Source organism: Bos indicus x Bos taurus, unplaced genomic scaffold (assembly GCF_003369695.1).
Source record: "Bos indicus x Bos taurus breed Angus x Brahman F1 hybrid unplaced genomic scaffold, Bos_hybrid_MaternalHap_v2.0 tig00011705_arrow_arrow_obj, whole genome shotgun sequence".
In the NCBI taxonomy this organism is placed as follows: Eukaryota; Metazoa; Chordata; class Mammalia; order Artiodactyla; family Bovidae; genus Bos; species Bos indicus x Bos taurus.
In genome coordinates, this window is record NW_020867898.1 from 1 (window position 1) to 21,260 (window position 21,260).

General features: G+C 50.9%; 1 pseudogene across 1 annotated transcript; it reads right to left on the reverse strand.

Moving 5' to 3' along the window:
- Positions 1–194: 194 nt before the first annotated feature.
- On the reverse strand, positions 195–8,519 carry LOC113889300 (annotated as a pseudogene). The gene is made up of 11 exons (XR_003510223.1): positions 8,478–8,519; positions 4,800–4,947; positions 4,633–4,719; positions 4,265–4,393; positions 2,556–2,676; positions 2,139–2,215; positions 1,923–2,012; positions 1,605–1,791; positions 1,446–1,525; positions 830–916; positions 195–742 (listed from the first exon to the last, which is right to left on the reverse strand). The product of XR_003510223.1 is annotated as a kynurenine--oxoglutarate transaminase 1-like (transcript).
- Positions 8,520–21,260: the final 12,741 nt, after the last annotated feature.

The following is a 21,260-nucleotide window of genomic DNA, read 5'->3' on the forward strand; positions in this document are numbered from 1 at the left end:
AAGGCCTGATTTTATCATGAACTAACTAGGTGACCTCAGACAAGTCCCAAGTCCCTGCCCTTCTTTGGGCTCCAAAACGTTTGTAGAAAGAGAGTCTGGGAGCTGAGGTTCAGGGAGGTGGAAGGTGCCTTCTGTTCTGACTGAGTCCCTGCCAGCAATCAGCACCAGGGTGTGAAGCAGAGAGAAGCAGCCAATAAGGGTCTGAATAGCTTAAAACTTTATTGTGGGTAAAAAGTACTGGCTTGAGGACTCAAGCCTAAATACAACTTCCCAAGAACAAATGTAGATAAGGAAAGAAGGATGTCTGAAGCCTGGCTGGGGCCAGGACTGGGACCAAGGCCAGTACATTATTGAAGTCTGCCCTCGGAGTCCCAGCTGAGCCTGGGGAGGGGCGAGGGGACCCAAGACCATTTAGCCCACCACAGGAGCACCAGGGAGAGGCCCCGGCCAGGCCTCCCTCACCTCTGCGACAGGAACAGAGCCATGCACCATGAAGAAGTGCTCCCGACTCCCCAAAGACCAAAAGCAGGACTCTTCCTGGGATCATTCTGTGTTACAGAGACGGGCTCCTCCAGTACCATCTACCTGCCACCTGGGGATGGCTGAGAGCTGGACAAAGACAGAGCCTCACAGAGTGTGCAGGCACCAGGCAGGGCCCAGCGCTGATGTCACGACCTCAGGGCGTGAGCTCAGCCTTCCACTTCTGCAGCTTCTGGTCCATGGCCCGGAGCGTGGATTCATCCTGCACCAACACAGATCAGTCCTACCCCTCTCCCAGGAGGTCTGAGGAGGCCTGGGGAGCTCTGCCCTCCCCAGGGCTGTCCTTTACCTTCACAAAACAGAAGCGGATATAGTGGTCAAAGAACTTCTGGTGTGGCAGGCTGAAGAAGATGGACATTGGAATGGCCACCAAGCCCTGGGGAGGAGGAAGCCCATGTCTCAACCATCCCACAGCCTGGCAGGCCTCTGGGGGGCCTCAGGGGGTCAGAGGGGTTCCACGATAAGGAAGGAGAAAGAGAATAAGCTTCAATGCAGCACCTCCCAGTGCTGTGTCAAGGTCAGAGGTAAAACATCCCAAAGCACCATGCCAAGTCCCTCCTTATGTACAGAGGAGAGAGGGAGGCTGAGAGCAAGGAAGATCACCTGGCAGGTCAGGGCAGAGCCATAGGAGAAATGTCTTAGAATCGCAGCACTGAGCTGGATGGACCTCAGAGTTAATGGGCCAACTCACTGTACAGATGGGAAGACTGAGGCCCTGAGAGGGCAGGAATTCCTGCCAGCCCACAAGGCCTATTGGAGCACATTAAAAACAGGCTCTCCTTTCCTTGAAATGAATACTGCCCTGAGAGGCCGGGCTGGATTTTGGCCCATCAGCTCGAGGGTCAGGCACCCTTAGCAGTGCACAGCCTGTCAAACACAGAGCGCCCGGCAGAGGCCCAGCCCACCTTATTCTTGATCATCCACTTGACGAAGCGTCTGTCGTACGGCTCATCTGCCGCTCCGGGCAAGTCAGGCATCTTGTTTTCTGGGGGACAGAAGACGTGCTGAGTCCTGGGCAGCCTCCAGGGCCCCAGCTTCAGCCCCGCCCGGCCGGGCCCACTTACTGAAGTCCGAGATGTCTGTGATGAGGAAGTAGCTGCCCTGGGGGGTCACAGGCCGGAAGCCCATGGACTGTAGGCTCTGTATCATGTGGTCGCGGCAGCGCTGGATGTACTGTGGGAGCTGCACAAAGTAGCTGCTGGGTCGGCCGAAGTGCAGCTGCTCCCGCTCGAAGCTCTGAGCCACTGCGGCCTGGGGAGGGCGTGGGGGCGGGTGGGGGGGTCGGCGAACGGGTCAGGTAGGACCCGACCCTGGAGCTGACCCAAACCCCTCTTGCCCCGCCCCTATACGGCCCCGCCCCTCACATGGCCACGCCCCCTCACCTGGCCCTGCGTGGCACAGTGATAGACGGAGTTCTGGTGCACAGTACGCAGGTGCTTCATGAGGCTGTCGGGGCCCAGGACCCAGCCCACCTGGACCAAGAACACAGGGAGAGGGTGAGGCCCTCGGGGCCCAGCCAAACCCTTTCCGGATTCCCAGGCCAGCCTCTCCCACCAACGATTGTAGAGGGAGGGGCCCCCATACTCTCGTTGCCTCACCTTCCAGCCTGTGACACTGAAGGTCTTGCCAGCGCTACCGATAGTCAGGGTGCGTTCCCACATGCCAGGGAGGCTGGCTGCCCAAGATCAAAGAGAGCGGCTGCTGAGACGGGGGTTGGGGCACGGAGTGGGGGCTGGGTCCCAGCAGGCACCCAGGCTCTCAGCGCCACGGACTCCACTCCGTGTAAAGCTATTTCCAAGACATATTTGAGCCCCTCCTCATGACAACCTCGGGAGGTAGGTGCCACTATGTTCCCCTGTCCCGAGAGAAGTGAAGTCACAGCCCCAGGTCACCTGACCTGTGTGGGTCCAGACCCCTCGGTCCTAATCACCAGACCTGCGCTGCCACCGGACTGGGCTCAAGGCCCTGCCGCAAAGGTCCGGGGTTACGGGGGCGCCCTGGCCGGCTTGGCTCACCGATGCTGATGTGCTGGAACCCATCGAAGACCATCCACTGGTACACCTCGTCCGAGATGCACACCACGTCATGCTGCTGGCACAGGCTGGCCACCAGCTCCAGCTCTTCCTTGGAGAACACCTGCAGGGACCGTCCCCCACCAGAGAGGCCAGCTCAGAGCGATGTGAGCGCCCGGCCAGAGCCGGGGCCAAGGGCTTCTCTGCCCTCTCCTATCCCTGCAACAGTGACCCTGTGAGGTCAGTTGTGAGATAACAGAAATATCTCTGTTGGTCACTGCCCCGGTTTCTGGCACAGAACTCCTAAAACCCGTGTAACTACTAAGGGGTAAAAGCCCTGGAGGGTTTCCCCGGTGGTGCTAGTGGTAAAGAACCCGCCTGCCAATGCAGGAGACATAAGAGATGCGGGTTCGATCCCTGGGTCAGGAAGATCCCCTGGAGGAGGGCATGGCAACCCACTCCAGTATCCTTGTCTGGAGAATCCCATGGACAGAGGAGTTTGGTCGTCTACAGTCCATGGGGTCGCAAAGAGCTGGACACGACTGAAGCGACTGAGCACGCATGCACAAGAGTACTAGAAGCATCTTTTGCTCTAATGCTTGGTCTTTGATCCTGACCTTGACACAGGCAATGGAACCCCCTGTACACTCCTAAGAGATAAGAGCGCTAGGAGCATTTTTGTTCTAGTGAGGTGACTCTGAGTGGGCTCCTGGATGGAGGCTGGTCACCAGAAAGACCACGCAAGCCATGATTAGGAGCCTGAAATTTTCAGCCCCCTCCCACATCCCACTTCCTGCCACTTCCTCAGAGAAGGGAGAGGGGTTGGAAATGGAGTTGATAATTGATGCCTCCATCAAAATCCCGATAGGATGGGGTTTGGGGAGCTTGCAGAGGTGGGTGAGCTCATGCTGACGCACCCCCAACTCCACAGGGACAGAAGCAAGCACCTGTTCTCAGGCACCTCCCAGACCTTGCCATACTTGTCTCTTCATCGGGTTGTTTATCTGTATCCTTTATCATCACCTTTAATAAACTGATAACTGTTAGTAGGTGTGTCCCTGAGTCCTGTGAGCCACTCAGATGAATTGAACCTGAAGGGGGGAGGTGGGCGTCTCAGATTTACAGCCACAGGTTGGAAGCACAAACTGACTTGTGATTGGCGTCTGAAGTGGGGTCGGGGGGCAGCCTTGTCAGACTGAGCCCTTCACCGGTGGGAGCTGACACCATCTCCAGGTAGACAGTGTCAGGACTGAATTAAATTGAATTGGATTTTGTGGGACACCCAGCTGGTCTCACAGAACTGCTTAGTGTGGGGAAAAAAGAACCCCACATATCTGGTGTCAGAAGCTTTGTGAGTGTGATAATGGTGTGACAGTAAAGGAGAAGCACGGGTGGAACACTGGGTCTTCCTTGACATCGGTTCTGTCGTGTTCCCATTTTACAGATGAGAAAAGTGGAGCGGTGAAGTCACGGGTCCAGGTCTGTGGGGAAGTAATAGAGGCTTCCAGCCCAGCCCCCTACTGCTGACACCTGCCCTGGGGATCCCTGCCCCAGGCCCTGGGACCCCAGGAGCCTCGATCCTCAGAGCTCTCCACAGTTAGCTCTCCCGCTTGACGGATAAGAAAACTGAGGCCCCGTGGCAGCACACGAGTAACAGAACAGGCACGCAAGCCAATCTGGAGGGGTGCCCGGGGAGGAGGTCTCTCAGGTACCTTTCCCAGGGGGTTGTTGGGTGTGTTGAGGATGAAGGCTTTAGTGCGAGATGTGAATTTGCTGGCCAGCTCCGTGGGATCCAGCTGCCAGTTGCTGCTGGAATCCGGTTCTCCCTTCTGGGTGGGGCTCTGCAAGAGGAGGGGGCGGGGGTGGCAATACTTACTCCCTGACTTTCATCTCTAGGAATTCGGCTCCTCCCCCCAGGCATCTGTCTCCACCGGCTCTCCTCTGGGGCTCTGGCCACCCCTCCCCCACCCCCGGAGAAACTGGCCTCCTCCACTTCCTTCCTTCTTTCCACCTCCCCGGGTTCAACCCAGCACACTCCTTGGACCCCTCTGCCCACCCACACCCCAACCAGCATCCTCACCGGCTTCAGGGACACAAACACAGGGCGACCCCCTGCCATCAATGTCATGGGCTCATAACAGTCAAAAAAGGGCTCGATGATGATAACCTAGTACAAAAGTCAGATGAGCTGGGGCTGGCTCCACCGGGACCCTTCACCCCGACCCAGCCCGGGCTTTGCCCATTCACCTCATCTCCTTCATCCACCAGGGCCTGGAAGGCTGTGAACAGGGCCCCGTAGGCACCCACGGTTACCAGCACGTTCTTGAGTGGGTATCTCCTGTCCCAGCAACTTCCCAAAGAAACTGGCCAGAATCTTCGTCAGGGGTGGGTAACCCTGCCAGGACAGCACGGGTCAGGCGCCTGGCTCGGCCTGGGCCCACCCTCCCGTTCAGACACTCTCTGCAATTCTAGCATCTTTCAGCAGCAAACCTGGGAGTCAAGTCACCTTCTGTGGGGTGGGTCCTTTCATCTCTGCCACCACCCCTTGCCATGAAGCCTGCTCTGTGCTGGGCACACCACCCAGGGCTGGGATTCATGGGGAACCAGACAGAGTGTATGCCTTCACGAATGACAGTCCAATAAATAGCAACAACTCCACGCTTTAAACACCTCTCTTTAAGTTTAAGAGAGTTTAAGGGACTTCCCTTGAGGCTCAGCTGGTAAAGAATCCGCCTGCAATGCAGGAGACCTGGCTTCCATTCCTGGGTTGGGAAGATCCCCTGGAGAAGGGAAAGGCTACCCACTCCAGTATTCTGGCCTGGAGAACCCCATCACTGTACAGTCTGTGGGGTCACAAAGAATCAGATACGACTGGGCCACTTTCACTTTCTTTAAGAAGGACTTTTGTGCCATCTGAGCCTCTTGGCAGCCTTACAAGAGAGACATTACTTGATTCCCATAATTTAACAGGTGGAAAAAGAGACCCGGGAAAGGAAATGACTTGCCCCAGGTCATGGCAGTTGAAGTGCAGGACTGGGAGTTTATGCTGCAGCTTTGGAAACCCCTCACTTTGAGAGGAATATTGGATCTATATGCTTGTTTGCGGAGGACACTTATAACACATTCCAGGGTAAGCCAAGGGACTGAAACCTAAGGTCTGGAACTTAATTAAATGATTTACCAAACCAGATTTGACCACATGAAAATGAAAAATTTCTATACATCAAAATATTCCAGGAGCAAAGTTAGAAAACTAAGAGAGAAACATTGCAACAGAAAGAGCTCTTGTGAAGCAATAAAACAAATACACATAGCCCAATGAAATAATAAGGGCAGTCATGAAAGAAAAATTGCTGATGTTCAATATTGGTAGGAACAGAATGAACTTTCCTGCCAGCTCTGAGACCAGACTATTGATGGGAATGTAAGTCTTACTGGAGGGCAATTTGACGATGTCCATCGATGGCACCCCACTCCAGTACTCTTGCCTGGAAAATCCCATGGATGGAGGAGCCTGGTGGGCTGCAGTCCATGGGGTCGCTACGAGTCGGACAAGACTGAGCGACTTCACTTTCACTTTTCCTTTCACACAATGGAGAAGGCAATGGCAACCCACTCCAGTGTTTCTTGCCTGGAGAATCCCAGGGACGGCAGAGCCTGGTGGGCTGCCGTCTATGGGGTCGCACAGAGTCGGACACGACTGAAGTGACTTAGCAGCAGCAATCATAGGCTAAAATGCTTACACCCTTGATTATCTGGTTTTCTTCTTGTGATTTGAGATAAATGCTCACCTGTGTGTACACACAAAATATTCATGTGGCATTGCTTGATAGTGAGATAGCAAACCAGACCATCATGCAGGCTTGGGTAAATAAATTATGGCACCTCTAGTCAGTGGAATACTATGCAGTCATCAAAAAGAATGAGGCTATTTTGACATGGAAAGTTTGCCCCTATCATGTATGTAGTGAAATAACAAGTTCCATAACATTGTAATATATAATGTTGAATTTGCTTATCAGTTCTAGTAGCTTTGTGTGGAGTCTTTAGGGTTTTCTATATATAGTATCATATACCTCTGCATAGAGAGACAGTTTTGTCTCTTTCCTTCCAATTTGGATACCTTGTGTTTCTTTTTCTTATCTGATTGTTGTGCTAGGACTTCTAGTACTATCTTGAGTAGAAGAGGTGTGAGTGGGCATCCTTGTCTTGTTTCAGATTTTAGTGGGAAGGCCTTTCAGCTTTTCAGTGTTGAGTATTAAATTGGCTGTGGGTTTGTCGTAGATAGCTTTTGTTATGTTGGGGATATGTTTCCTCTATTACCACTTGGGTAAGCGTTTTATCATGAATGGATGTTGAATTTCATCAAATGCTTTTTTACATCTATTGGGATAGCCATGTGGTTTTGTTTTTTTCTTTTGTTTATGTGGTGAATCACACTGATTTGCCTATGCTTGATCCTTGTGAACTTGGGATGTGGCGTAATAATCTTTTTTACATGTTGTTGGATTTGGTAGCTAATATTTTGTTGAAAATTGTTGCATCTGTATTCATCAAAATATTTCCCTGTAATTTTCTGATTCGGTGCTGTCTAGTTTTGGTCATCCTGATGGATGATGAATGGCTTCATAGAAAGTCTTTGGGAGTGTTTCCTCTTCAATTTTTGGAAGAGTTTGGGACGATCGATGTAAGTTCTTCTTTGTATATTTGGCAGAATCAGTCTGTGAAGCCATCTGGTCTCAAGACTTTCGTTTGTAGGGAGTTTTTAAATTACAGACTCTATTTCACTTGTAGTGATAGATCTGTTCAAATTATCTGTTTGTTCTTTGATTCAATTTTCGTGGGTTGTATGTTTCTAGAAAAAGATTTGTGATTTTTTAACACAAATGGATTCATACTAGAAACAACGTTGGCCTTCCCTTAAGATCCAGTTGTTAGGACACTGGCTTTCACTGTAGGTGAACTAAGATCCCACTGACTGAGCAGCACAGCCAGAAACCCAAAAAACCCCAAAAAACAAGGTTCTACTGTATAGCACAGAGAACTATATTCAATATGCTATGATAAACTATAATGGAAAAGAAAATTTTAAAAAACGGGGATATATGTATATTATAACTGAATCACTTTTGCTGAGCGCCAGAAATTAAGACAATGTTGTAAATCAAGCTGAGGCTCCCAATACTTGGCCACATGATGCAGAAGTCAGCTTTATATTTCAATAAAAAAACAAAAAGGAAAGCCACACAAATCTCACCTTGTGGATGCACGTGTGTGTTTATAAACATTTTTAAAAGTTAAAAGTTCAAAAAGTCTGAACACTCAGCAACAAGCAACCGTTGGCAGTGCTAGACTCTGGCGGTGGGATTGGAAGACACTTCCCGCCAGGCTGTGAGATGCACACCAACGTTTAAGACCTGCTCCAGGGCTGGCAAATATTTACTCTGTGGTCCTTCACAGACAAACTTTTGGATTTAGAGTCAAAAAAAAAAAAAAAAAATCAACCTATCTTTCATCAGCTTTAATGTGTCACCTCCTTCAGGAAGCCTTCCCTGATCTCTCAGGTTTCATTCCTTCTTCGTGTTCCCAAGGACCCTAAGCTCCTCCATCGCAGCATATCAACTACCTTTGATTTCTGCTTCTGTTGTTTGGTCTGCTTTTCCCACTAGACCTTGATCTCCCAGCTCATGTTTGGTTTTCTTTTAAATCTGTCTTTCCCCAGGCCATGAACTGTCCCAGGGCCTGTAATACAAAGGAGACAGTCAGTGAACACTGAACCGTGGCCGGACTGAATTTCAAGGGCTCTGCCCCGTGAACCCTAACCATCTAGATTGGCCTGCTCTCCAGAAAGAGCTGCCCCTTCCTCCCCTGGGACCCTCTGCAGAGACCCATTCTTGAGGCCCCCAGAGGGGCTGGGAGACTCACAAATGCTTTCGTGTACTGGTTAAGCATGAAGTCTCCCGCTGACGGCGTGCTGAAAGGCTTCCACGGCGAACTCTGGGGGTGAGAAGTCTGGGAAGCCTTGGCCCAAATTACAAAAACATCAGCCTCCTCGCTGGCCAGTTTGGACAAATTCCACCCTGGGCACAAACAGAGAGTGGGTAGCAGAACCCTCCACCCCAACCTGGATTTCTGCTCCATTCCAGGGCAGGGTGAGCAAGGCAGTTGGGCTTGCTCTAGAAAAACTGGATAGTTAAGCACCCATCCTGATCTGGTTTACGGTCCATACTGGTCGTATCCTGGTCACATGTCTCAGCCCAGGGGCTCTGCAACTTTCCATCACCATCCACAGTAAGAAATCACTTTTACATCCCAGACTCTGGAGAGACAAACAGGGACTCCACGTTCTCCTTCCAGTGGGATCCACGGCAGTCTTTTCCCATTCTGTCCTACTCTGGTCTTTATAAATACTTGCTGAGCACCCCTAAATGGATGGTCATGACCCATTCATGCGTCTGTCAACGCCACACTTTGAACATTTGCTCATATCGCCTCTGTTAGTCTATGAGGCAAGCTCTACTCCTCGGTCGCAATGGGGATGGAGAAGGTGGGATTCAGGGGACTGCCCGATGGCTTCCCAATTAGCTTTTCCCAGTTGGCTTTTGAGTCCACCTCTGTCTGGAGCAACAGTCAGGCCCTGGAGAGTTACTCCTGAACAGACTGTAGTCCCCACCAGCCCTGCCAATCTGCCGCCTCTGGCCCCCTACCACCTTTCTTCTGGGCCTGCCTGCTGGCCACCTCTTTAGGGAAGCTGGCAGAGAGGCTGAAGAAGCTGGATAAAAAGGCTGCGCACCATGGCTCCAGGTTGGCAAGGGCAGAAGATCAGGGGTGGTGCAATGAATTTGCCTAACAATAAATATGTCCTACAATCGGTCATTCTTCTTCTCCAGAGCTTCACAAGGTCTCTGAAGACACGAAGTTGCTGAGGCTCAGAGAGGCCCATGACCCTGCCCAGAGCCACACTGGTGGCTAAAGCAGAGCTGAGAATGCAAAGTCAGATGGTGGGTGTTCCATGGTGGCTGGGACAACGGAGCCAGATCCTCAGGCCAACCACCCGAGGGTCCGCAGGAACCGGGGGCCTCTATGGCCCTCATCTCTCCCTAAGCACGCTTCCTGCTCTGTGCAGTCCTCCCTGGCCAGCTCTGCCCTGACTCTGCCTGAGACTTGGCTTCTCCTGGCCTCAGTCCTCCCTTCTGTAGAATGGGTATGACAGGCTCAAGAGTCTGCTGGCTCTGTGAGTCAGAAAGACTCTAGCCTGCCTCTCCCAGCCAAGTCATTTCCTCCCTCTGGGCTGGAACTTTAACCTTATCTGCAAAATGGGCCACAGGCCTGTCCAACCTGCCTCACAGAGAGGACAGACGGGGCAGCCTGGGAAGCAGGACCCTGGGGGCTCAACCTGGAGGGCAGCCGGATACCATAGGGTCTTTGGGCCTGGTTTCCCTATCCCAAACCACCAGGGAGCATCAGAGGAGAAGATGGAGGTGGAAGATTTTGCAAAACACAAAATGCGGTACAAGGAGGAGAGTGTGAAAGAAAAAGATGGTCCTCTTTTGGACAAAAACAACAGCCACTGTACAGAGGTGGCTCTGTGCTCTTGGCCAAAGGGGGACTGGCTGGGAGCAGGGGTTGGAGAAGGGGGGAAGAAGGAAGGTCCTTCAATCTTCTTACACACCTGCAATTGCATCCGTCGCATCAACTAGTGACAGCGGGCACGTACGTCTTTCACATGTAGAATGAGTCAATAGAAAAGATGCTGGAGCTCTGCAAGTGTCGGTGAGAACCGCCCATGTCTTACCTTCTTATATTCTTTAGCTTATCTTGTTTCTCTACTAAGTGTGAAATGAAAAGACACCCCCTGCCCCGGAAAGCCTCAGCCCGGTGCCTGGGTAGTAGCCATGGCTCACACCTGTATTTCATCTCAATCCTCCCAAGGCCCTTCAGGGAGACAGAAGCATCTCCATTTCCTAGCTGGACCTGGAGGCTCAGGGCAGGTGAGTCACTGGCCCCAAATGCCACAGCCAAGCAGGGTGAGGCTGAGACCCAAACCCGAGCCCGGGTGGCTGGGGGTCCTCACCTCTCAAGGGCTGAGGGCTGCAAACCTCTCCGGTCCGAGTATGCAGCCGTCTTAGGTACCACTGAGTCCCGGCCAACCCGGGGACCGGCCCAGCCCTGCTATCCTCGAGCCAGGGGACCCCCACCACCATCCTACCCAGTCGCTGCCTGGCTCACCATGGGTTTGTGGTCGATCCCGTCCAGCCTTCGAGCCTGCAGCCGTTTAGCCATGGTGAGCTGGAGACAACAGAGCAAGCAGAGAGTCAGCTGGAGACAGAGCAAGTGGAGAGTCAGCCTGGGCTCGCTCTGGGGAGGCAACTGCTCTGTGACCACAGCCTCCGTGTCCGCCCCGCCGGGAGGAGGCGAAGAGCAGGGCTCCTCCCGCGCCACCAGCCTGGAGTTGCCCACCTGCCAGCCCGGACTCCGCACATCTTGGGACATAGACTGGATTCCATCAGGTTAAAATTTGACCCAGGTTAAAATTTGGAGGGGCTGGGGAGGAGGAGCAGCAGGAAGCAGGAGAGCGGAGTACGGTGACAGTGATGGCAGCGGCTTTCTTTCTAAACGCTTCCATGAACCTTCCCGGAACCCCCCGACTTGACCTATTTTACAGATCGAAAATGCAGGGAGGAGGGGGAGACAGCTGCGGTCAAGGTCACACGACAGACAGACTCAGGCCTGTTTGAGATGAGGCCATGTTCGGACTTGGGCACAGGGGCCACTTGCTCAGTCCTTTCAGGGGCTCAGGGGACCACCCCTCCTCTTCCCTGGGTTCTTTCCAGGCCAGCTTCCCCTCACCCACAGGGTGTGCAGAGACTGGCCTGGCCTGGGGACCATCAGGCTCAGGCCCTCAGTCTGTCGTGGCTGGGTGATATTGCACAAGTGCGTTAGCTCCTCCTGGCCTCAGTCTCCCATCAGTGTAATAGGGGCATGGGCTTCGGGGTCCTCGGAGCCTCTTGGTCCCTGTGGGTTGGAGTCTCAGAGGGGCTGCAGGTGGTGAAGCCACCAGCTGTAGCTCACGGTCAACCCTCACTGTTCTTCAAAGTCCGAGTCCTCACAGCATGCTTACCAGAGGGGTCAGGATAATCCTCATCTAAGAATGAGGACATTGGAGGCTCAGAGAGACTTGGGGGCTGCCCAAGGTCAGAAGAGGAGCTGCACAGGGCTCTGGGGCAGGACGACAGCAACAGCAGGGCTCCCAGCCCCTGGCCCTGGGCCTCGGAGAAGGGTGTGGGGACGGTCTGTACACCGGCCAGGTTTTTCCATCGCCTGGGGGTCCTGGTGATGTGAATGGTTCAGAGAGAGCCCAGCGTGGAGCCTGGCACCTAGTGGGTACTTTGCTAACATTGGCGGCCCTGGTGCTTTCACCAGGCCCTAATACCTCTCGCCAGGCCCTGGCACTCAGCATGTATGGAAATAGTAAAAACGATAGCATGATCTTTGCCAGGGAATTGTGTGATCCCCAAAATGTTAGACGGCAGTGATTATCTTTGGTTAGTAAACAGATACTTTTCTCTTCCTTAATAATTTCTTTTTTTCACATTTTCTAAAATAAATGTTTTATTTTTATGATTAAAAATATGGGAGAAAATTACATTTTAGCGGAATGTTTATAAATGTGCTGTACTGACATCAATAAAACAGGGGACAAAATAGCATGTATGATATGCTTATGTTTAAAAAAAACCCTTGTGTATGCTTCTATGTATACATTGTTTATAGTCATATGTGAATGGAAAAAAAGTTTAGAAGGAAACGTAGTAACATGTTAACAAAGGTTCCCTCTGAGTGGTGGAATTGTAGGTGATTGAATCATGGGTGTGCTTTTCTATGTTTCCAAGTCTTTTTGTACAGAGATCATATCATATTTGATTCTGAAATGTGTGTTTTTGCACACTGCATTTTCAGATGTATCTTAGAACCTATAGAATGAATTTAATAGGCAATTTCCTCCTCCCTTACTAGTCCATAAAATAACAATGTATCTTAATATTGATGTCATTATGGGTTCAATGATATAAGGACTTGCTTTTGAATTGGGTATGCATCACGTTAAGGAAATACAGTAAAGATGAGTTGGGGCAGTGGTGGAGAGGTGAGTAGAGGTTGGAGTGAGGGAGTTTGAGGAGGGCTGAGATGAGTGAAGGAGTAGAGGGGTACAGGGGCACAGAGAGAGAACAAAGAGGCATCGAGCTGAATGAGTTCAGGGAGGAGATGAAAAAGGGGGGAAACTGAGGTGCTCAGTGGAGTGACCTTTGCGTACATCACACATTGCTTGGATAAGGGAGGAACCAGTGCCTGTTCTTGAGTTTATGCATAATGTATTTATTCAGCCAACATTTATGAAGCACCTACTGTGTACCAAACACTGGGCTGGGCTAGGGGCCAATGGGGAGGCTGCAGCACCAAGGATGCAGAGCTACAAGCTAGATCAGAAGCAGGGGCAAGGGAGGGGCCCACACCCAGACTGCAGTCAGAGAAGGCTTCCTGAAAGAGGAGGCTCATGCACAGCTTTGAAGCCAGGGCCAAGCCAGATCCCAGGACCCCAGGTCATGTGAGCAGCAGGGCTCAACGGGCGAGAGCACTTACAGTCTGGTGCAAACACCGGGTGAGCGAAGCTCCAGACTTCTTTCCCCGGAGGGGCCCCACCAGGTGCAAACAGATGGCCGTCGTGTTCCTGAACATGCCTCCCAGAGCCGTGGGGTGAGGTCCCCTCCAAGGGCAGAGAAGGGAGAACACCCTGGCCAGAAAAATGGCTCTGGGCCCAGGACTTGGTGCCCGCCCCCCCCCCCCCCCGCCCATCAGCTCTAATAACAAAAAAACATAAGGGCTGGTATTTATCAAGTGGTCCCTCTGTACCAGGCATGGAAACAAGTGTTTTGTCGCATGACTATCCTTCAGTCCTTGAAACCCTGGGACCACCCCCCGCCCCAGCAACCACAGTAACCCTTTCAAAATGTTAAGAAAAAGAAAGAAAAAGATAGTGCTAAGTTGTGTCCAACTCTTTCGATTCCACAAACTGCAGCCCACCAGGCTCCTCTGTCCATGGGATTCTCCAGGCAAGAATACTGGATTGGGTTGCCATTTCCTTCTCCAGGGGATCTTCCCAGCCCAGGAATTGAACACAGGTCTCCCGCAATGCAGGAAGCCCTCAAAATGTAAATCACCTCTAATTAAAAATGATCTAATTAAAAATGAAGATTATGGATGGCTTCTAATATCACAGGCAGAGCCAAGCCTACATTACGTCCTGACTCTGGAAACACACATACCACCTGTAGATTATTTCTGTGCTAAAACCAAATCTAAAGCTGATCAGGCCTTAAAAGAGATTCCGAAATTCCCTGGCGATCCAGTGGTTAGGACTCAGTGCTTTCACTGCCAGGGCCCGGGTTCCATCCCTGGTCAGGGAACTAAGAACCCACAGCCTTGCAGTGCTGCTAAGAAAAAAAAAAGATTCAACAAACATAAATTAAAAAGTGAATGCTTAAAAAAGAAGAAAATCTTTGAAGGACACACTGCACAATTTCAAAACTTACTAAAAAGCTAAGGGAACCAAAAAACAGTGTGGTAATGGCATAAGGATAGACATATAAATCAAGGGAGTAGAATTGAGAGCCCAAAAGTAAACTGCTATTTGATCCATTGCTGTTTGACAAGGGTGCCAAGAAAATTCAATGAGGGACAGGACTGGCACACTGATAGCTCTTTCTCGATTCTGTGGGTGGTGGTGCATGGCCGTTCTTAGTTGGTAAAGTGATTTGTCTGGTTAATTCTGATAATGAAGGAGACTCTGGCATGCTAACTAGTTATGTGACCCCCGAGCAAAAAAAAGAAAAGAAAATTCAGTGAAGACATAACAATCTTTTCAACAAATTGGTGCTGAAACATCTGGATATCCCCATGCAGAAGAATGAAACTGGACTCCTACTTTATAAAAAAAATTAACTCAATAAAAGGGTTAAAACTATAATACTCCTTGAAGAAAACAGGAGTAAAGTTTTTGACCTTGCATTGCTGCTGCTGCTGCTAAGTCGCTTCAGTCATGTCCGACTCTGTGCGACCCCATAGACGGCAGCCCACCAGGCTCCCCCATCCCTGGGATTCTCCAGGCAAGAATACTGGAGTGGGTTGCCATTTCCTTCTCCAGTGCATGAAAGTGAAAAGTCAAAGTGAAGTCGCTCAGTCGTGTCCGACTCTTAGCGACCTCATGGACTGCAGCCTACCAGGCTCCTCTGTCCATGGGATTTTCCAGGCAAGAGTACTGGAGTGGGGTGCCATTGCCTTCTCCGTTGACCTTGCATTAGAAGAAGTGTGTTTTTTTTTTTTTATATATAACACCATATATAGCAGCTTTTTATATATAACAACACAAGCAATGAAAGAAAAAAATGGATTTAGACTTCACCAAAATTAAAAACTTTTGTCTCAAAAGATACCATCAAGAAAATGAAAAACCCCACATAGGAGAAAGTATTTGCAAATTATAAATCTGAATCTCTCCAAAGAGGTATAAATTGTTAGCAAGCACATGAAAAGATCCTCACGATCATTAGCCATTAGGTAAATGGTACACTAAGACACAACTTCCCACGCACTAGAATGGCTAGAACAAGACAGATAATTACAAGTGTTTCAAGGATGGTGGGAAATTGGAAGCCTTGTATATTGCTTCTGGGAATGTAAAACCCTGCAGCAGATGTGGCAAACAGCCTAGAAGTTTCTCAAAATGTTAAACATAGAGTTATCATATGACCTAGCAATTTCGCTCCTAGGTATATACCCAAGAGAAATGAAAACGAAAATATGTCCATACAGAAACTTGTACATTGGGATTTCCCTGGTGGTCCAGTGGCTAAGACGTCACGCTCCCGATGATGCAGGGGACCAGGGTTCCATCCCTGGTCAGGGAACTAGAGCCCTTAGACCTGGACTTCCCCGGTGGCTCAGACGGTAAAGCATTTGCCTACAATGTGGAAGACCCGGGTTCAACCCCTGGGTCAGGAAGATCTTCTGGAGAAGGAAATGGCAACCCACTCCAGTATTCTTGCTTGGAGAATCCCATGGATGGAGGAACCTTGTAGGCAACAGTCCATGGGGTCACAAAGAGTCAGACCTGACTGAGCGGCTTCACTTTCCTTTCTTTCTTTTAAAAATCCTCATAGTAAGAATAAAACCCAAAGTTTCTACCGTATCCTATGACCATATACTACGAGGCCATATTAGCTCAGAGATGAGGGCCCAGGTTGTTCCTACCACCGTTTCTCTTGCTTGCTCTCTCCCAGCCACACTCACCATTCCTGTCTGTTAACTCTCCTCATCTTTTATCAGCACCAGCAAACATTTTTCTGCCTTGGGTCAGAGCAAATATTTTAGGCTTTGCAGGGCAGACAGTCTTTGTCGCAGCTTCTCAATCTGCTGCTGCTTTGGGAAAGCAGCCTTAGATGGCACATACGTACCCGAGGCGGCAATTTGCAATGCAGCCTCACTTCTCTGATGAATCTAAGAAAAGCTGTTAATTTTTTCCTTGGCTCAGCTTTTTATTCACAAGGACAGTGTGATGACTTCAAGCTCCTTGCACACAGGACTGGAAACTGTAAGTCCAATGTAATCTACCTGTTCACAACATTTCATAACTATCAGTGCGACCCTCTAACTTTACTATAGAGGAGAAATAAAAGGAGACTAGTTTATAACCCGGTCATGGATGCAAAGGCTCAGGCTTGCCCACACTAGGAGATTCTAGGAAGTGGAGAGTTATTGGCCCTTGCTTAGAAGAAATAAATCTGGCCTATTGGACGTTCCTGGTGGTCCAGTGGCTAAGACTCTCCCGCTCCCAATGCAGGGGGCCTGGGTTTGATCCCTGCTCAGGGACCTAGATCCCACAAGCCACACAGATCTTTTCCCGTGTGCCACAGCTAAGATCCAGTGCAGCCGAAAGAGGGAAAGAAAGAAAGGCCGCTCCCTAGCCTAGTCCCTTCTAAACTCCGCTCCCAACCCAGCCTGTTCCTCCAAGGTCTTTCAAAGCATTTCAGAGCCCAGAAAACTAGTCATCTGTCCCAAGGCGGGGCACTTCCTCCTCTGGTCCTCACTCAGTCATCAGCTTCTCTGGAGCATGTTCTCTGACCAGGTCCTGGCAAAGCGCTGAGACCACAGTGTGGACCGATGTTGGGATCCAGAGTGAGGTACTCCGCCCGTGGCAAAGGTCATGAGGAAGGAGGCTCGACATACGCAAAGGCGGGATTGAGCCTCAGGACTCCCCCTGGAACTCCTCGAGCATCTACCCCCATAACCAGAGCCTGCCTACTTTACTACTTTGTGTTCTCCCCTACACCTCTGACTTTACGGGGGGCTGTCCCCCACCACCTCTTTCAGAGAAGGAGTTAACTTAGAGCTCCAGTTTAAAAAACTCCTGGGTGTGACAAGAGTGTTTTAACCTACAAACTCCTCTGAAGGTTCTCTGGCCTGCCTGACAGGCTTGTCCGGCCACATGTGATCGCTCACAGCCTCCCAACCGTGAGAGGCACGAGATGCTTTAAAACTTCTAAAAACAGGTTCCTTAGAAAAGTTAGAAAACTATTAGTATAAGTATAATGGGCTGATTAGAAATTGTATTGGTGAAGGGTTTTTCATTTGTTGAGCCAATGTTTGTTGCTAAGTCTCCACATCCCCTGCCCTTACACACGTTAATGAGTATATAGAAGAAATAAGTATTAACCTTTGATACTAATCACGTTAGACCTTAGGCTAAGTAAATTCTTTCCTTAACTAAAACCCACTATACCCTCACCCTATAGGAATGTAACTTTATTTGGGTGGTGTCTGTTTTAAGAATAATCAGCCCTGGAGAAATAAGTGTCCTGATTGACTGACCGCTGTCACAAGGAGAGGGTCGTAAATTGTCAGCAGGCCCCCCTGGCCAGAAGATGATGTAACACCCCTAAGACCCTGTATACATTTGTATGAAGCACCTGACTTTGATAAAAGTCAGGACTGCTGACCCTGCGTGACTTTTGCATGACATCTCAGTGTATAAAAGTAGACCATGGAAAATAAAGAATTGGGATCAGTTTCTCGAAATACTGGTCTCCCCATGTCGCTCTCTCCCCCACTCTGGCTGAGTCTCCATCTGGAGCGCAGAACCCACCATGCTTACTAATTATGCCTGGGCTTCTAAGATCTGACCGGGGAGGCCTCAGTGTCTCCTCTCCTTCGGGAGAACGGAAGGACGCCTGCGGCCTACGTAAGTGGTGCAAGCTTCTTGTTTTGAAGATTTATTGGTCTTCCGCGTAAACCAAGCTACTCAGCCTCTTTTCTCCACTGAATTTTCCTACTAACCTATCCTCATCCTATTACTCTTTATATCTTTGATAAAATATTTAAATAAATAGGTCGCCGACGCCGTCCCCGCTTCGAATACCCTGGATCAGCCAGGGCTGGACCCCGGCAGACCAGGCCTGTCAAGAGATGCCCACAAACACTGTCTCCATTACTATCCAGCACGTATTTCCTGACCAATGCGAAGGTGTGTGTTATGGCTCGAATCGTGTCCTCCAAAAGCATATGTCCAAGTCCTAACCTCTGATAACCTGTGAATATTTCCCCAGTGGCTCGGGGGTAAAGAACCTGCCTGCAATGCAAAAGACATGCTGGAGATGCAAGTTCAATCCCTGGGTCGGGAAGATCCGCTGGGGATCTTGGGGTTGGTCCATGGGGTCGCAGAGTTGGACGTGGCTGAGCGACTAAACAACACTCTGTGAATGTGGCCTTATTTGGAAACAGGATCTTCGAAGGTGTGACCCATTCAAGACGATGGACTTCCCCTGGTGGTCCAGTGGCTAAGATTCTGGGCTGCAGGCGGCCCAGGTTTGATCCCTGGTGAGGCAACTAGATCCCACATGCGGCAACTAAAGGTCCCGCGTGCTGCAACTAACACTGGCCCAGACAAAATAGCAATGCATGCATGCTAAGTCACTTCAGTCACGTCTGACTCTTTGTGACCCCACGGACTGTAGCCCACCAGGCTCCTCTGTCCATGGGATTCTCCAGGCAAGAATACTGGAATGGGCTGCCATTCCTTTCTCCAAAAAATAGTAATAATAGTAAATAAGTAAATATTCGAAAAATTGAAGACGAGGTCTCACTGGATCAGCGTGGACCATTGCCAGTACAGTTTGTTTCCTTGTAAGAAGAGAAAGAACACAGACACACGGGAGAAAGTTCATGTGAAGACAGCTGCTGCTGCTGCTGCTAAGTCGCTTCAGTCGTGTCCGACTCCGTGTGACCCCACAGACGGCAGCCCACCGGCTCCGCTGTCCCTGGGAGTCTCCAGGCAAGAACACTGGAGTGGGTGAGGCAGAGACTAATGTGTCTACGAGCCAAGGAACACCGAGGACTCCTGACAGCACAGAAGCTAAGAGAAAAGCATGGACCAGATTCTCCTCCTCTACGCTAAGAGAAAGCATGGCCCCAATAACACCTTGATTTTGGACTTTCAGCCTTCAGAACCACCCGCTGTGTGGTACTTCGGTACAGACGGCCAGGAGACTAACCCAACCGGACACACTAGGGCGCTGGGGGCATGGCCCCTGAGGGCAGGAGTTCCGGCGGGCTCCTTGGAGGGCGCGGCCTTCAAGCCCAGTCCCAGAGGAAGGGAAAGGATGCCAGGCGGTGCAAAGGCCCGTGGGGGCGAGCTGGGAGAATCCAGGGGCTGGGCAGTCAGTCAGAGTTCACCCTCCGATTTACTCCCTGCGGCTAAGAACCGAAAAAGGGCAGTGCGATTATTATCTGAGGAGGGGCATTCCACCCTGTGTCTGGGGAACGTGCCCGCCTGCTTCAAGTCCCCTCAGCAGAGGATGGGAGGCACAGGGCCTGGTGTGAGCCCAGTGCTGGCCTTGGAGGGCACAGCCGTGCCTGTTCTGGGGGGACCCACCATCCCGCTTGACAGGGATTGAGGGATTTCTCAGGACACCGGACTTCCAGAGCTAAAAGTAGCACCATCCTGAGAGAACGGGGATGGGTGGTCCCCTTAGACGGGCCGAGTGCAGGGGTGCCTGCTCCCGTCCTGTGCCTGAAACCCTGCTGACTCCCCAGATGGACTTAATCTCAGGGGAACCCCCCTCCTCGACCACCTCCTGACCACTCGGTTCAAAATCTGCGGGTGCCTGGTAGGCTGATCCTCTCTCTGACGTGGTAGCCCACAGCCCTTGATGTCTATCAATTCTGGCCTTTCTCCTAAGGTGGCTACGCCTCCTCTGCCCCACATCACACCTGCCACCATCTCACCGGATCACAGAGGTAGGAATAACACTAATGCGATCAGTTCTGATTTGCTCACTCAGCACCAGGCGCTGCAGTAAGGACTATACTGATGTCATCAGACCCTTTCAACAGCCCTGCGAAGCAGGCGCTACCCTCAAACTCCCCCCAACCTTAATAGGCAGGGAAGGAACTTCCCGGGTGGCCCAGCAGATAAGAATCTGGGTGCCAATACAGAGCACAGGGGTTCGATCCCTGATCTGGGAAGATTTCACATGCCTCGGGGTAAAACAACTCATGTACCACAACTACTGAAGCCTGTGCCTAAAGCCAGTGCTCCGCAATGAGACGCCACCACGGTGAGAAGCCCTCACACCACAGTGAGTAACCCCCAGTTGCTGCAGCTAGAGAAAGCCTGAGTACAGCAGCAAAGACCTGGTGCAGCCAAAATAAATAAAATCTAAAAGCAAAACGAAATAAGGCAAGGAAGTTTGCAACAACGATAACATAACAATAAAAACCAGTCCATCCTAAAGGAAATCAACCTGAATATGCTCTGGAAGGACTGATGCTGACGCTGAAGCTCCAATCCTTTGGCCACCTGATGCGAAGAACTGACTCGTTAGAAAAGACCCTGATGCTGGGAAAGACTGAAGGCAGGAGGAGAAGGGGGCAACAGAGGACAAGATGGTTGGATGGCATCACCGACTCGATGGACGTGAATTTGAGCAGACTCGGGAGATACTGAAGGACAGGGGACCTGGTGTGCTGCAGTCCGTGGGGTTGCAAAGAGTGGGACACAACTGAGCGGCTGAACAACAACAAACACTCAAATGGGGCTCCGGCAGGTCAGGGGAGGGTTCAAATCACGGGATGCCCACAGTTTAAGAGCCCAGCGTGTGGCCCTTTCCTCTCCTCTGCCAGTCTTGGCCCTTCACTCTCACTGCCAGCTCTCAGGAAAGGTGGTACCTTGGGGCTGGGGGTGCCTGAGCCGTCTGGCTCCGTGGAGTGGGGGAGAGCCTGTGCAGGGATGAGGACACGCTTAACCACTCATGCTACCTGGGGCTGGAAACCAGGATCCGGCTTCCACTGCAGGGGACTGCCAGGGCAGCGACTGGTGTGTGTGTCCGGGTGAGTCTGTGGGCACAGGAGTGAGTATCATACTGCACCCTTTGTGGAGCAGGTCTGTCCTGCCAAACCTTTGATGCCCACCTGGGATTGGGCACCAAGCAGACACCAGCGGAGAAGGTTAGGACACAGGCTTTGGGGTCATGCACACCTTGGCTGTGTGACTCAGGGCAAGTCACTTTACCTCTCTCAATGTCAGTTTCCCTGTCTGTAAAATAAATAAAAATAAGGTACTTCATGGAAAGCCCTTCACTGAATGCCTGGCACATA